The sequence below is a fragment of the Tachyglossus aculeatus genome, chromosome 4, assembly GCF_015852505.1.
Source record: "Tachyglossus aculeatus isolate mTacAcu1 chromosome 4, mTacAcu1.pri, whole genome shotgun sequence".
In the NCBI taxonomy this organism is placed as follows: domain Eukaryota; kingdom Metazoa; phylum Chordata; class Mammalia; order Monotremata; family Tachyglossidae; genus Tachyglossus; species Tachyglossus aculeatus.
The window spans coordinates 96,155,092-96,171,094 of NC_052069.1; the positions used below are offsets into that span (position 1 = coordinate 96,155,092).

The 16,003-nt window shown below is 42.8% G+C and overlaps 1 non-coding gene across 1 annotated transcript; it reads left to right on the forward strand.

Moving 5' to 3' along the window:
• Positions 1–10,193: 10,193 nt before the first annotated feature.
• Positions 10,194–10,331, forward strand: LOC119927521. Its single transcript, XR_005450516.1, has one exon. It is a non-coding gene; the product is annotated as a small nucleolar RNA SNORA7 (small nucleolar RNA).
• Positions 10,332–16,003: the final 5,672 nt, after the last annotated feature.

Genomic DNA, 16,003 nt, shown 5'->3' on the forward strand with positions numbered 1-16,003 from the left:
TGACAGACAATGATTCTCCCATCCATCAAAGCCTTACTGAAGGCACATCTCCTACAAGAGGCCTCCCCTGACTCAGCCCTCCTTTCCTCTTCGGCCTCTCCCTTCTGCTTCGCCCTGACTTGCTCCCTTTATTCAACCCCCTCTAGTCCCACAGCACTTATGCATGTATCTGTAATTTATTTATTTATATTAATGTCTGTCTCCCCCTTTAGACTGTGAGCTCATTGTGTGTGTCTATTTATTGCTATATTGTACTCTCCCAAGTGTTTAGTAAAGTGCTCTGCACACAGTAAGCACTCGGTAAATACGATTGACTGACTGACCTTTAGACTGTAAGCTCGTTATGGGCAGGGAACCCATCCACTAATTCTGCTGTATTGTACTCTCCCTAGTGCTTAGTGCGGTGTTCCACCTACAGAAAGCACTCAATAAATGAATAAATGACTAATTCATTGGTTGACTGATTGAGGTTGATGCAAAAGTCAAAGTGGGAAATGATGAGCGCCTGGATCAGTGTGGTAGCAATTTGGATGGAAAGGAATGGGTGGATTCATCAAGGACCTAATGGATGCAGCACTTGAGAGATGCAGTAGAAGTCAGTGACATGGTCTCAAACACCCTCTTACCTTCCCCTTCCTGCTCCCCATCTTCTTTTCTTCTTCTCCTTTTTCTCCTCTTCCCCTTATTGCAAGACTTCATTCTTATATGATCCGGGAAATTGACCCTCCCATGTTGTAACAAGACAAAAATTCTGCCAAAACGTGAGGCAACTACAAGAGTGAATATGGGTAGGTTAATTCTATTGATTCAGTTTCAGAGTATTGTGTACCTAGTCTAGTGCACAAGTATGCATGGTAGTCTCCCTCCTCATAAAATAAATAGCAGCTACAGATAATAATTATAATGATAGCATTTGTTAAGCACTTACTATGTGCCAAGCACTGTTCTAAGCACTAGGGGGGATGCAAGTTAATCAGGTTGTCCCACATGGGGCTCACAGTCTTAATCCCCATTTTACAGATGAGATATCTGAGGCACAGAGAAGTTAAGTGACTTGCCCAAAGTTACACAGCTGACAAGTGGCAGAGCTGGAATTAGAACCAGTGGTACTTAATAGTGGTAGAATAGTGGTACTTAATTATAATACTAGTGGTATTCATTAAGCACTTATTATGTGCCAGGCATGGGGTGGATACAAGCTAATTGGTTTGCACATAGTCCCTGTCCTACATGGGGTTCACAGTCTTAATTCCCATTTCACAGATGAGTAACTGAGGCACAGAGAAGTGAAGTGATTTGCCCAAGGCCACACCACAGACAGTGGAAGAACCGGGATTAGAACCCATGATCTTCTGCCTCCCAGGCCCATGCTCTATCCACTAAGATAAGTAACTAATTTGCTAACGGAATCAAAATACATTTTCCCAAGGTAAAACTTAAGCCCAGATTAAAGTGCCAAACACTAGGTGCTAGAAAAAAGTGGTGAATAAGTATCTCAATACATTCTGGCAAAATGTATTTTCTTAAGAAATAAATTCCTCAGAAAATGAGGTTCATTGAAGTCTACATTACACCTACAAATACACCTACCTTCAAATACCTTCAAATACACCTATTTCCCCCACTAGACTATTAACTCATTGTGAGCAGGCAACACGTCTACCAATTTTGTCATACAGTTATATTGTTCTCTCCTAAGCACTTAGTACAGTGTTCTGCACACAGAAAATGCTCAGTAAATACGACGAATTGATTGCTTGGTTGCTACCTTTAGAGGTTACTCTGGTAGCAGTGGTAAATAATAGGGCTCAGAGTCAGGACCTTATGGCAAAGATTCCCTTGGGGATTTTAAGGCAAAGAGCTTAATTTGGCTTTTTTTTTGGTAAAAGGAGAGTCATAGTACCTACTTTATCTGGATATGTTATAAAAATTAATTACTGTGGATTTAGTGTTTTGAAGGTGAAAATCATTAGGCATTATAACTATAGAGTAAAATGCAGACTACCAACTCTGTTATATTGTATTATCCCAAGAGCTTAGTATAGTGCTCTGCACATAGTTCAATAAATACCACTGATTTATTGTAAATACCACTGATAGATAGATTTATGGGATAGTTACATCTCATGAAGTAAACCAGAGGTGGAGGAACAGGTGCTATATGAAAGACCTCCAGATCTGATCACCCTTGATGGAGTCTCCTGTCAGAAACAACAGATGAGCCTCAGCCCTGAGATTCAGGATTTAGAATCTCGGCAGAAGAATTGATTTTGGTGCCAGTGGCTTTCACGGCACCACTCATACCATTAGGAGTAAATTGAAAAATACTTTGAAAAGAGCCCATTAGAGTACAAGGTCCTGGTGGGCAGATGTGTCACTTTGTTATTGTTTACTTCCCAAGTGCCTAGTACAGTGCACTGAACCAAATGGGTGTTCAATAAATACTAATACTGCTACTACTCCTGTGCCTCAGTTACCTCATCTGTAAAATGGGGATTAAAGACTGTGAGCCCCACATGGGACAACCTGTTTACCTTGTATCTCCTTCAGCGCTTAGAACAGTGCTTGACACATAGTAAGCACTTAACAAATACCATCATTATTATTATATTGTTATTATTACAACAACTTCAAGAGGCCAACAGGGCTTTCAGAGTACATGGTTGCTCCCAGAAGTCACCAGGAGCTCTCCTAATCTTCAGGGGCTGTGAGCTTTAAACCATTTTAAACCCTGATGGGTAAAGTGATACAGAGGTGGAGAGAGGAAAAAAAGCTTTTTTGCTTCTCTTATTACAAAACCTCTCCTTCTGAAAGGCAGTGGTTAAATTGTGCAATCCAGTTCCTCTTCTTAAACCTCATATTCTCCAACAATGACGTATTTTCTAGGCAAGAGCAGGGATATACACATCCAAGGTAAAGGAAGCATTTTTCTTGATCTGCTTTCAGGGTTTTGGCTTCACTTGATAACATCTGTTTTTCTCTTCCAAGGCTACTGTAACCAATGGGCTAAAGGAGGAACTGGCCCCAGTCTTCAGAAGGCCAGTGGCAGCCTGATGGGAGTTCACTGTGGCCAGTGGGTACATGATTAGCTGTTCTGACAGCTTCCCTCCCCACTCCTGCTCTGAGTTGAACTACAGCAGTTCCATTGAACTAAAAGTAGCCCTCACAGTGTCACAGAGCGCAGATGTGTGTATATATATATATATACACGTATATATATACATATATAGTCATTCAATCATACTTATTGAGCACTTATTGTGTGCAGAGCACTGTACTAAGCACTTGGGGTGTGTGTGTGTGTGTGTGTGTGTGTGTGTGTAAACAGGCTTTTCAAAGGCAGGGACATGAGTGCCTATGAAGCAGAGGTATATGTATGCTCTGGGAAAAAAAAGGAAGGAACTCTGGTCTGGGGGATCAATCATCATAATAGCAATAGAAATATTTGTTAAGCATTTATTCTGTGCCAAGCACTGTTCTAGTTACAAGATAATCAGATCAGATGCAGTCGCTGTCCCATATACGGCTTCTAGTCTCATGGGCTTGGGGCCTACCAGTGCCTTAATCTAATCCAGGGCGTATCTACTAGAGACCTTTACTTCCATACTCATAGTCTGGGCCAAAGCAAAACTCTCCCTCATTGGCTTTGTTTCAGTACCCAGGCTTCTCAATCTCTCATTGTGAAACTGTTTTTTTTTCCTTTTGTTTAGAAATGCTTTTCATTACGGAGACAAGGCATTGAGGTTGATGGGTCCCCTGGCCAATGTTGGAGTACTCAAAGACCAAGCTACTTGTGGGCAGGGAATGTGTCTACGAACTCAGTTATATTGTACTCTCCCAAGCACTTAGTAATGTTCTGCACAGAGTAAATTCTCAATGCTGCAACTCCCCTTTCATCTTAAAATGGGGATTGGGATTGTGAGCCCCGGATTGTGACCGATCTCATGACTTTATTCTGGTGCTTTGTTCAGTGCCTTGGACATAGTCAGTGCTTCCCAAACACCATGGGGAAAAAAAAAATCAGTGCCACTGGAAGGTGATAGAGAGTCTCAACATCACAAAACAAAACCCTAGTACCACCACAGGGAGATAGAGAAGGGCAGGCTCCCAGACCAATGCCTGATGCCGCGAAGGTGTGCTAGAGAGCCACAGCTTCACAGAACAATGCCTAGTAGCACCATTGGGCAGTAGAGAGAAGCCACAACCCAGAACAAGCCTTCTGCTGTACCATACTACACTATACTGGCTTTCCCTTCACTGTGAATGACACAGTGCTCTGCTCTCTCATTCACCCCACATATCCAATCCATCACCAAAACCAGCCAGTCTCCCCTTCACAACATCACCAAGACCCGCCCTTTCCTCTCCATCCAAACCGCTACCTTGTTCGTATAATCTTTCATCCTATCCCAACTGGATGACTGCATCACCATCCTTTCTGATCTCCCAACCATCTGTCTCGCCCCACTTCAGTCTCTACTTCACTATGCTGCCCGGATTATCTTTCTACAGAAACGCTCTGGGCATGTCACCTCCCTACTCAAAAATATCCAGGGGTTGCCTATCCACCTCTGTATCAAGCAACATCGCCTCACTATTGACTTCAAAGCTCTTCATCCCCTTGCCCCCTCCTACCTCACCTCCCTTCTCTCCTTCTCCAGCCTAGCCCACACACTCCGCTCCTCTGGTGCTAATCTCTGGCCTGGCCTGGAATGCCCTTTCTCCACACATCTGCCAAACTAACTCTCTTCCTCCCTTCAAAGCCCTACTGAGAGCTCACCTCCTCCAGCAGGCCTTCCAAGACTAAGCCCCCCCTTTTTCTCTCCTCCTTCTCCCCTCCCCATCGCCCCCCTCCCTCTGCCCTACCCCTCCCCGCCCCACAGCACTTGTGTCTATTTGTACATATTTATTACTCTATTTTATTAATGATGTGTATATAGCTATAATTCTATTTATTCTGATGGTATTGACCGCTTTCAACTTGTTTTGTTTTGTTGTCTGTCTCCTCCTTCTAAACTGTTAGCCCGTTGTTGGGTAGGGACTTTCTCTATATGTTGCCGATTTGTACTTCCCAAGTGCTTAGTACAGCTCTGCACACAGTAAGCGCTCAATAAAGACGATTGAATGAATAAATGAATAAATACGATTGATAGATTGCTCAAAACGTATGTATGGGGAATACTGGAAGGAGCAGAATGAGGTGGGACAGGCAGTTCCTGGCAGTAATACTAAAAGGCAAGTATCAGGAACCATAAAATGTTGATGGGATCAGGACAGTTACAAGTACAACAGAGAAGGGACAATAGGGGCTACAAAACAAAGAAAAGATCATCCCATCACCACCAGGAAAACTGCTGATACTGGCAATATTAAAAGGGCAGGAAAACAGAAGATCAGCCCAAGAAGATCATACTAGCTGATCCGATCCTGATCCTTTTGCAAGAACTGCACAGAGTGTCAACCAGGGGACATCTAGAAATATGTGGCAGACCTCAGGAATGCTCTAGAATACCCCCATTAACATCAGAGATGAGGATGCCCACTTTCAGGGCGAAACTGGGGAGGGACAAGGAGTATGGGAGGGTATGGGTATGGGTCCACGGGAGAAGCAGTATAGCCTAGTAGATAGAGCCTGGGCCTGAGATTCAGAAGGACCTGCAGCTGTGTGACCTTGGGCAAGTCACTTCATTTCTCTGTGCCTCAGTTACCCCAACCATAATATGGGAATTAAGACTGTGAGCCTTGCATGGGACATGGACTGTGTCCTACCTGATTAGTTTGTATCTACCTCAGTGCTTTGAACAGTGCCTGGCACATAGTAAGCACTTAACAAATACCATTAAAAAAAAATAATCAGCAGACATGTCTTCTGCCCATAACGAGCTTACAAAGAGCTAAAACAGATTAAAGCCCATGCCTGCGAACATCCTGTGAGCTCCCAGACTCCATTCATCCTCAAGGGGAGAAATTATACACTTTTTTCATGTGAATCAAACAAAACTTTGTTCACAAAGAATCAGACTCTTTTTTGCAAACAGCTATTACCAGATTGACAAAGCTAGAGTTTGAATTTTCTGGCACACCACCATGTTAGCATTAAAGAAAACAAGAGAAAGGTTTAAAAAAAAGTTACAAATAAAAACATAACGGATAAAGCTTACACTCCGGAAGTTACAAGTTTCTTTAGCCCAATAATCAACTCCAAGAGATGATACAATCATGACTTTTCATAGATTGCAGAAAAACATGACCCTGATTTTTAACATAGTTCTGATACCTATCTTTACTTAACATCCCCACTCAACTCTCATTCCTTGCGAAACATAGTCCGCAAAACCAACAGGTTCTGACAGCAGCAGCAGCTTACCCTGGTGGACTGAACTCTGGTTAAGTGGAAGAAAGCTGGTATTGTTATTCTCCCCACCCTGTCTAAATATGCAATTCCCACACTCTTCCTCCACTCCCTAATATAATTGCCTTGGAGTCTCCATTCTTAAGTTCGTTATTCTAATGCAGTAGTACAAAGGAAATCTCTAGAAAAGGGGAAATCAAAGAAGGGGAAAGGGGAAAAAGTGGGAGAAGAGATATAGTGCTTAAAGCAGTGCTTAAGTGCTTAGTACAGTGCTTTGAACACAGTAAGCTCTCAGTAAATGCGACTGAATGAATGAATACCACATGAGTCCACAGGAGCCAAAGGGCAACTCATCAGGGGAAGTAGGGGGAATCAAGCAGATAAAATTAAAGGTAGAACTGCTTTCAGGAGGCACTTAAGAAATAATAATAAGGGAAACACACACACACACACACACACACACACACACACAGAGAGAGAGAGAGAGAGAGAGAGAGAGAGAGAGAGAGAGAGAGAGAGAGAGAAACCAAGATCAAGGCCAAAGTAAGTTTAGATAAACAGACAGTCAGAGACAGATAGAAATATATCCAAAGACCCAAACAAAGAGACAAAGAGGATTGAGGCAGGACAGATGAGAAAGAGGCACCAAGACAGCAAAGATAAATACTGGGGAAGGGAGACTGAAAAAGCAGCGGTCCAAGAGAGTCAGTCGGTCAGTGGCATTTATTTATTTATTTATTTTTAAATGGCATTTATTAAGTGCTTACTATATGCAAAGCACTGTTCTAAGCACTGGGAAGGTTACAAGGTAATCAGGTTGTCCCACCTGGGGCTTACAGTCATCATCCCCATTTCACAGATAAGGTAACTGAGGCCCAGAGAAGTTAAGTGACTTGCCCAAAGTCACACAGCAGACAAGTGGTGGAGCCGGGATTTGAATCCATGACCTCTGACTCCAAAGCCCGGGCTCTTTTCCACTGAGCCACGCTTACTATGTGCAGAGCACTGTGCTAAGTGCTTGGTACTTCCCAAGCACTTAGTACAGTGTTCTGCACACAGTAAGCGCTAAATAAATACAACTGAATGAATGAAAGTACAGTACAACAGAATTAGCAGATATGTTTCCCTGCTCATAATGAGTTTACAGTATAGTCATTCAACCCCCATATTCAATCCATCACTAAATCCTGTCATTTCCACCTTCACAACAACGCTGAAATCTGCCCTTTACATCCAAACTGCTACATCCAAACTGCTAACCATGTTAATACAATCACTCATCCTATCCGGCCCGGATTACTGCATCAGCCTCCTTGGTGACCACCCACCTCCTGTCTCTCCCCACTCCAGTCCATACTTCACTCTGCTGCCCGGATAATTTTTCTACAGAAATGTTCAGGACATGTCTCCCCACTCCTCTGATAATTCCAGTGGTTGCTCATCCACCTCTGCATCAAACAAAAACTCCTGCCTCACCTCACTACTCTCCTAGTAGAACCCAGCCTGCACACTTCGCTCCTCTAACGCTAACCTTCTCATTGTGCCTCATTCTTGTCTATCTCACCACCGCCCCCTCACCCAAGTCCTGCCGCGGGCCAGGAACGCCCTCCCTCCTCAAATCCTTCAGACAATTACTCCCCCCTTCAAAGCCTAATTGAAAGCACATCTCCTCCAAGAGGCCTTCCCTAACTAAGCTTCCTCTTCCCTTTCCCCCACTCCCTTCTGCATCACTTTGCCTTGCTTCCTTTGTTCTTCCCCCCTCCCAGCCCCACAGCACTTATGTACACACCTGTAATTTATTCATATTACTGTCTGTCTTCCCACCTCTAGACTGTAAGCTCATTGTGGGCCGGGAATGTGTCTGTTTCTTGTTGTAATGTACTCTCCCAAGCACTTGGTACAGTGCTTTGTATACAGTAAGTGCTCAATAAATAGGGATGAATGAATAAATGAATGTCGGAATTACTAGGAGGAAGGGAGAAATGGCAAAGCAGGAGGATGTGGGAAAGTGAAGTAGCTAGGACTCCCTGGGAGAAGGGACTCCCTGCCTTTGAGCTTTGATCTCTCTAGGCTGTAAACTCTTCACGGGCAGGGATCATGTCTACCAACTCTATCGTCTTGTTCATTCTTGAAACCCAGTAAATACTCAATAAATACCACTGATTGATTGACTGATTTGAATTCACACCTAAGTGTCAGGCCTGCACTCATTAGTCCTATGAGATACCTGGAATAATTGGTGAGGATATTTATTTGCTTATCCACTTTATGCTAAAATGGAAAAACAATGGTACTAGTGCTTATTAATCTTACTATGTAATAATAGTGATATGATTATTACATCATGTGACACTGGTTAGCAAGAAATTTAACTGGTTATCCTCCCAAACAGCTTTTTGAGAGTTTTACATGTAGGAACATGCCATGTTCAGCTTACCCTATGCCGATAAGCTGAAGGTGACACTACAAATGATGACATCTTTAATCAGTGTACAAATGTATAAATTTGTACATATGGCCCACAATTCTGTTATCTGACATACAGTTCTTTTCATGTTGTACACTCCTTGAGGGCTGGAATCAATTTCTTATAATGAATTTTCCCAAGTACAGGCAATAATGCTTTTCCTTAGGGCTCAATAAATAGTCAATCAGGCAATCATCTTTATCGAGCACTTACTGTGGGTAGAGCACTGCTCTAAACGCTTGGAAGAGTACAATATAACAATAAAGAGACACATCCCCTGCACACAATGAGTTTACAATCTAGAGATGAGCTTACAGTCCATAAAGATTTTGACCTTTACTGTACAGTGCGTGTCTATCTGGGCACATATATTTATACACCCTAGCAATAATTTATTCATATTTGCAAACTATACCCATAACAATTTTCCATGGATGCCATCCATTTGATTATCATTATCGAAATATGCAAATATACTCAAGTGAATAAGCTGAACTAATCATACCTTCTCTTGTCAAAGTATTTAGTATTGTGAGGTCACCTGAAAGTTGGACTGTTGAAGCCCAGTGGATGGAGCACGGGCCTGCAAGTCACAAGGTCATGGGTTCTAATTCCAGTTTCACCACTTGTTGGCTATGTGACCTTGGGCAAGTCACTTCACTTCTCTGGGCCTCAGTTATCTCATCTGTAAAATGGAGATTGAGACTGTGAACCCCTCATGGAACAGCAACTGCATCCAATTTGAATCCACCCCAGACTTTACTAAGCACTTAACAAATACCATCATCATCATTATTATTATTTGGGCAAAGTCACAGTCAGATCCTTGGGTTCTAATTCCAACTCCATCACAGTCAGGTACCTGGGTTCTAATCCTGGATCCACCATTTATTCATCTTTAGTCATCCCCCCTCCCAGTCCCACAGCACTTATGTTCATAACTGTAATCTATTTATTTATATTAATGTCTGTCTCCCCCAACCTCTAGATCATAAACTTGTTGTGAGAAGGGAAGGTGTTCATTTATTGTTATACTGTACTCTCCAAAGTGTTTAATGCAGTGCTTTACACACGGTAAGCACTCCATAAGTGTGATTGAATGAATGAATGAACCATTTGCCTGCTGTGTGTTCTTGGGCAAATCACTTAACTTCTCTTTGCTTCAGTTTCCTTATCTGAAAAATGGGGCTGAAATACCTGTTCTTCCACTTTACATGGAGAGCCACATGGGAGACAAGGACTGTTTCTGACCTGATTATCTTGTAGCTGTCCCTGTGCTTGCTACAGTGTTTGGTACATAGTAAATGCTTAAATACTTCAATTATTGGCATTTGTGTTGGAAATTCCATATTCCAGGACTGTGACAGAATATTAACCCTCTCAGGATTGCACCTGTAGAGTTTCCAATACTTTAACAATCTTGGCTTTGGGAGGGAGAGACAAGCAGAGGCATACTTATTCCATTCCTAGCTTGGACACTGGCTAGCGAGTGGAAGGCAATCTGCTAAAATTCAAAACTCACCTGTGCTGGGCAGCAGCGGCATGGGAGAGAGTCAAGGGTGGTGATTCAAGTTTACTGCATGAAAAAAGGCAATGGTAAACCTCTTCCATATTTTTAACAAGAAAACCCTATTTATTCATTCAGTTGTATTTATTGAGCTCTTACTGTGTGCAGAGCACTGTACTAAGCACTTGGAAAGTACAATTCGGCAACAGAGACAATCCCTACCCAACAATTCATTCATTCATTCATTCATTCAATCGTATTTATTGAGTGCTTACTGTGTGCAGAGCACTGTACTAAGTGCTTGGGAAGTACAAGTCGGCAACATATAGAGATGGTCCCTACCCAACAATGGGCTCACAGTCTAGAAGGGGGAGACAGACAACAAAACAAAACATGTAGACAGGTGTCAAAATAATCAGAACAAATAGAACAAATGTGCAAATAGCTATATGCACATCATTAACAAAATAAATAGAATCGTAAATATGTACAAGTAAAATAAATAGAGTAATAAACCTGTACAAATATATACAAGTGCTGTGGGGAGGGGAAGGAGCTAGGGGCAGGGGGGTTGGGGAGGAGGAGAAGAAAAAGGGGGTTCAGTCGGGGAAGGCCTCCTGGAGGAGGTGAGCTCTCAGTAGGGCTTTGAAGGGAGGAAGAGAGCTAGCTTGGTGGATGTGTGGAGGGAGAGCAGTCCAGACCAGGGGAAGGATGTGGGCTGGGGGTCGATGGCAGGAAAGGCGAGAACAAGGCACAGTGAGGAGGTTAGTGGCAGAGGAGCGTAGTGTGTGGGCTGGGCTGTAGAAGGAGAGAGGGGAGATAAGGTAGGAGGGGACGAGGTGATGGACAGCCTTGAAGCTGAGAGTGAGGAGTTTTTGCCTGATGCGTAGGTTGATTGGTAGCCACTAGAGATTTTTGAGGAGGGGAGTAGCATGCCCAGAACATTTCTGCACAAAGATGATCTGGGCAGCAGCGTGAAGTATGGATTGAAGTGGGGAGAGACATGAGGATGGGTGATCAGAGAGGAGGCTGATGCGGTAATCCAGTCAGGATAGGATGAGATACAATGGGCTCACAGTCTAGAAGGGGGAGACAGACAACAAAACAAAACAAGTAGACAGACATCAATAGCAACAAAATAGATAAATAGAATTATAGCTATATACATACCATTAATAAAATAAATAGAATATTTAATACACTAATAATTGATAAACTAAATACTGATATACTACCAGAACGATTGCAGATTGAGGTGAGGCATTCTGGGAGAGATGTGTCCACAGAGTCCCTGTGGGTCAGAGACAACTCGACAGCATAAGACAAGAAAAGACTAAGTACTGCCACAAAATCATTTGCAAACTGTGAAATGATTTGCCAATTTATGGGACATATGGCACTGGAGCTGTATTCTCCTTTATGTTCTCTCATCCTTCCTGTTTCTACCAGTGCCTAGTCATCATTATCATCACAAGAAGCAGGGTAGTATAGTGGAGAGAGCACAGTCCTGGGAGTCAGAAACACCTGCATTCTAATCTCAGTTCCACCACTTGTCCGATACGTGACCTTGGGCAAGTCACTAAACTTCTCTGGGCCTCAGTTCTCTTATCTGTAAAATGGGGATTAAGACTGTGTGCCCCAGGTGGGATGTGGACTGTGTCCAGCTTGATTAGGTTGCATCTACTCCAGCGCTTAGTACAGTGCCAGGCACATAGTATGTGTCTAACAAATACCACAAAAAGAAAAAAAAAATAACCTAAATTCAAGTTCTAAGACTTTAATAATAATAATGATAATAATAATTATGGTATTTGTTAAGCGCTTACTAGGTGCCAAGCACTGTTCTAAGCACTGGGGTTGATACAAGTTAATCAGGTTGTCCCACGTGGGGCTCACAGTCTTAATCCCCATTTCAAAGATGAGGTAACTGAAGCACAGAGAAGTTAAGTGGCTTGCCCAAGGTCACACTGCAGACAAGTGGCATAGCTGGGATTAGAACCCATGTCCTCTGTCTCCCAAGCCAGTGCTCTTGCCACTTCTTTGTGCAAATGGCATGGCATGGCAAGTAAGGAGCTAACTAAACATATGACATCTTTGTTTTTAACCTGTCCCATGTTATTTTAGATCTGTATAAGCATAAATCTGTCCATTGTCAAAGATCAATCAATTAATAGTATTTATTGAGTACTTATTCATTCATTCATTCAATCATATTTATTGAGCACTTACTATGTGCAGAGCACTGTGCTAAGCACTTGGGAAGTACAAGTTGGCAACATATAGAGACGGTCCCTACCCAACAGCGGGCTCACAGTCTAGAAGGGAGAGGTAGACAACAAAACAAAACATATTAACAAAATAAAATAAATAGAATAGTAAATATGTACAAGTAAAATTAATAGAGTAATAAATCTGTACAAACATATATACAGGTGCTGTGGGGAGGGGAAGGAGGTAGGGCGGGGGGATGGGAAGGGGGAGGAGAGGGAGAGGAAGGAGGGGACTCAGTCTGGGAAGTCTTCCTGAAGGAGGTGAGCTCTCAGTAGGGCTTTGAAGGGAAGTCCTACTCTTCACTTCAAGGGTACTCTGTGAAGAGCACCCGGGGGAGTACAATAGAGTTAGCAGATTTGAACCCTGGCCTTAAGGAGTTTTACAGCCAGGATAGAGAGACAGATGAGGTGTAGATGAAAAGACCCTTACATGACTGACACTCCATTCCACACAAAGTCTGTCCTCTGCCATGATGATTCATTTACCTCTTGCCATGCCCTGTGCTGCTTTCGATTCTATATCATGGTCTCAGAGTCTTCCTGAAGACTCTTCTCAAAGCAAGTAAAGTCTCTCTTAATTGCTATACATCATCTCTGATGAAAAGTTTATGGGCTACCATTTCTGTGAAATAATTTTTAGGTAAATTTTCCCTCTCAAACTAGATTGAATTCCTATGGCTTCCTTATATTCACTTACCCCTTACAATTTTACAAGCACTCTAGCATTTTTTCAGTACAAGTTTCTCTGCCATTGGCAGTGTTGCTTGGGAACAACCTTTAATTTTTCTGCCATTTAGTAGAACAGCAAAGAATTCTTTAATCCTGAAAACCTATGAACCACCCACAAGACCAACGTCAATCATTTCTAATTCATTCTGTGGTTCAGAAACCAGGAAAAGGTTTCTGGTAAATACTTGAGTCTGTTTTCAAAGTACATCAATCAATCAATCAATAGTATTTTTTGAGTGCTTACTGTGTAAAAAGCACTGAATTAAGCGCATGGGAGAGTACAATATAACAGAGTTGGTAGACATGTTCCCTGTCCACAACAATAACTTACAATAGTAATAATAATAATGGTGTTTATTAGGAACTTACTATGTGCCAAGCACTGTGCTAAGCTCTGGGGTACACAGAGAAGCAGTGTGGTCTAGTGGATAAAGCATGAGTCTGAGACTCAGAAGGACCTGAGTTGTAATTCTGACTCTGCCATTGCCTGCTTTAAGACACTGGGCACTTCAGTTCTCTGTGCCTCAGTTCTCTCATCTGTAAAAGGGGGATTAAAACCGTGAGCTCCATGTGGGACATGGACTGTGTCCAACTAAAGCATGAGTCTGGGATTCAGAGGACCTGAGTTCTAATTCCAGGTCTGCCACTTGCCTGTTCTGTGATCTTGGGCAAGGCACTTCAGTTCTCTCTGCCTCAGTTCTCTCATCTGTAAAAACGAAGATTAAAACTGGGAGCTCCATGCGGGACATGGACCGTGTCCAACTTGATTAGCTTGTATCTACCCAGAGCTTAGTACGGTGCCTGTCACATAGTAGACATTTAACAAATACCGTTAAAAAAAACAAACAAAAATCCGGTAAACAGATCATTCCAGTGGCTGGGATAGTAGAAAATACTAACCTACTGTATCACCATACAATAAAAACTCACAGAACATTCTGGTTGTGTTTTTCCACATATCTTCAGATGCTGCTGCTTCTGGGTCACAATCATGAAAAACTGGGGTTTCATTCTGGGTTGCAGATTTTTAAGAATAATTACAAAATATATTGATGAGAAGTTGGAAAATCCTATCATCTCTTCCTCAAAGGGCCACCTAGGCCTTGCTGAGCGGCCTGGGTGACTCTGTGACATAAGCCATTCTAGTACATTGTGGCAACGATCCCCTTGGCTGGAGTTTGAAGGAAGCAGGTAGCAGAGGTGAAAACCAAAGCAGGTCTGGAGTGCTCTCTGGGGCTGAGGGCCGGGCTGCCTTGAAGGGTTCCATGACACTGCGGTACAGTCAAATCCTTGAGTTGTCAGTCAATCGCATTTATTGGGTGCTTACTGTGAGCAGAACACTGTACTAAGTACTTGGGAGAATACAGTGTAACAATAAACAAACACATTCCCTGCCCACAATGAACTGACAGTCTAGAGATGAGCTTGCAATCTGGAGTTGTCCCATGCTGGCATCATTGGATAGCAACCAGTAAACCTACCCTTCCTTATTCTGTCCCTTTTCCTCTTCCGGCTTGCCCTGGCCCACCAGTTTTTAAAAACTCTCTCCCTTTCTCCCCCTCTCTGTAAATTATATGTTTTTTCCCTCCTTTCTCTGTGACTCCCATGCAGCTCCCACCTCTTATGCTCCGAAACCCACTGCCTCCCTGCCAATCAGTTCCCTGCCCTCATAGATCTCCATTTTCCCCACATGGCTGGTGCTGGATTGTAATAACAATAAAACTGTGGCATTTGTTAAGTGCTCATGATGTGCCAAGCACTGAACTATGCACTGGGGTGGATACAAAATAATCAGTGCTGCACAGAGCCCACAGTCTAAGTAGAAACAGATATTGACTCCCTATTTTACAGGTGAAGGGAGTCACAGAGAAATTAAGTGACTTGCCCAAGGTCACACAGCAGGGATGTGGCAGAGCTGGGATTAGAACCCATGTCCTCTCTCAGGCTTGCGCTTTTTGCACTAGGCCAAACTGCTCCTCTAAATCAGTCAAGGAATGCCTCCTACTGGTGGGGGTTTTGGAGGGCTCTGAATATGGGGAAGGATGTGACTAAGAAAATTGATTTTACGTTTGACCATTTTGATTGGCATGGAAACAGGACATGCTTGTAGTATTAAACATTGGGGTTCAAGGCTTGTCGGGGGATTAAGCATAGACTTTGTTCCAAGCTTACATGGGCAAGGTCTGTTTTGGGACATTGCTGACCAGGGACCAAAGAGGCGATGCAGCTTCTAAAAGGTAATAAATAATAATAATAATTGTGATATTTGTTAAGTGCTTACTATATGCCAGGCACTGTACTAAGCACTGAGGTGGATACAGGCAAATTGGGTTGGACACCGTCCCTGTCCCACACAGGTCTCGCAGTCTTAACCCTCATTTTATAGATGAGGTAACAGCCCCAGGGAAATAAGTGACTTGCCCAAGATCACACAGCAGGCAAGTGACAGAGCCAGAATTAGAACTCAAGGTCCAATCTTCCCCTCAGAAATTTGATTCACCCTGGCAGGATTAATAATGATTTTTAGATTTATTAGTTCTCACCATTAGATTCTCAGGGAGCAGCAAACTGGGGTTGTTTTGGGTGAGCTCCAAATTTAGGGCGAGGGGTTGGGGCACGCACTTATATACATATCTGTAATTCATTTATTTATATTAATGTCTATCTCCCCCTCTAGA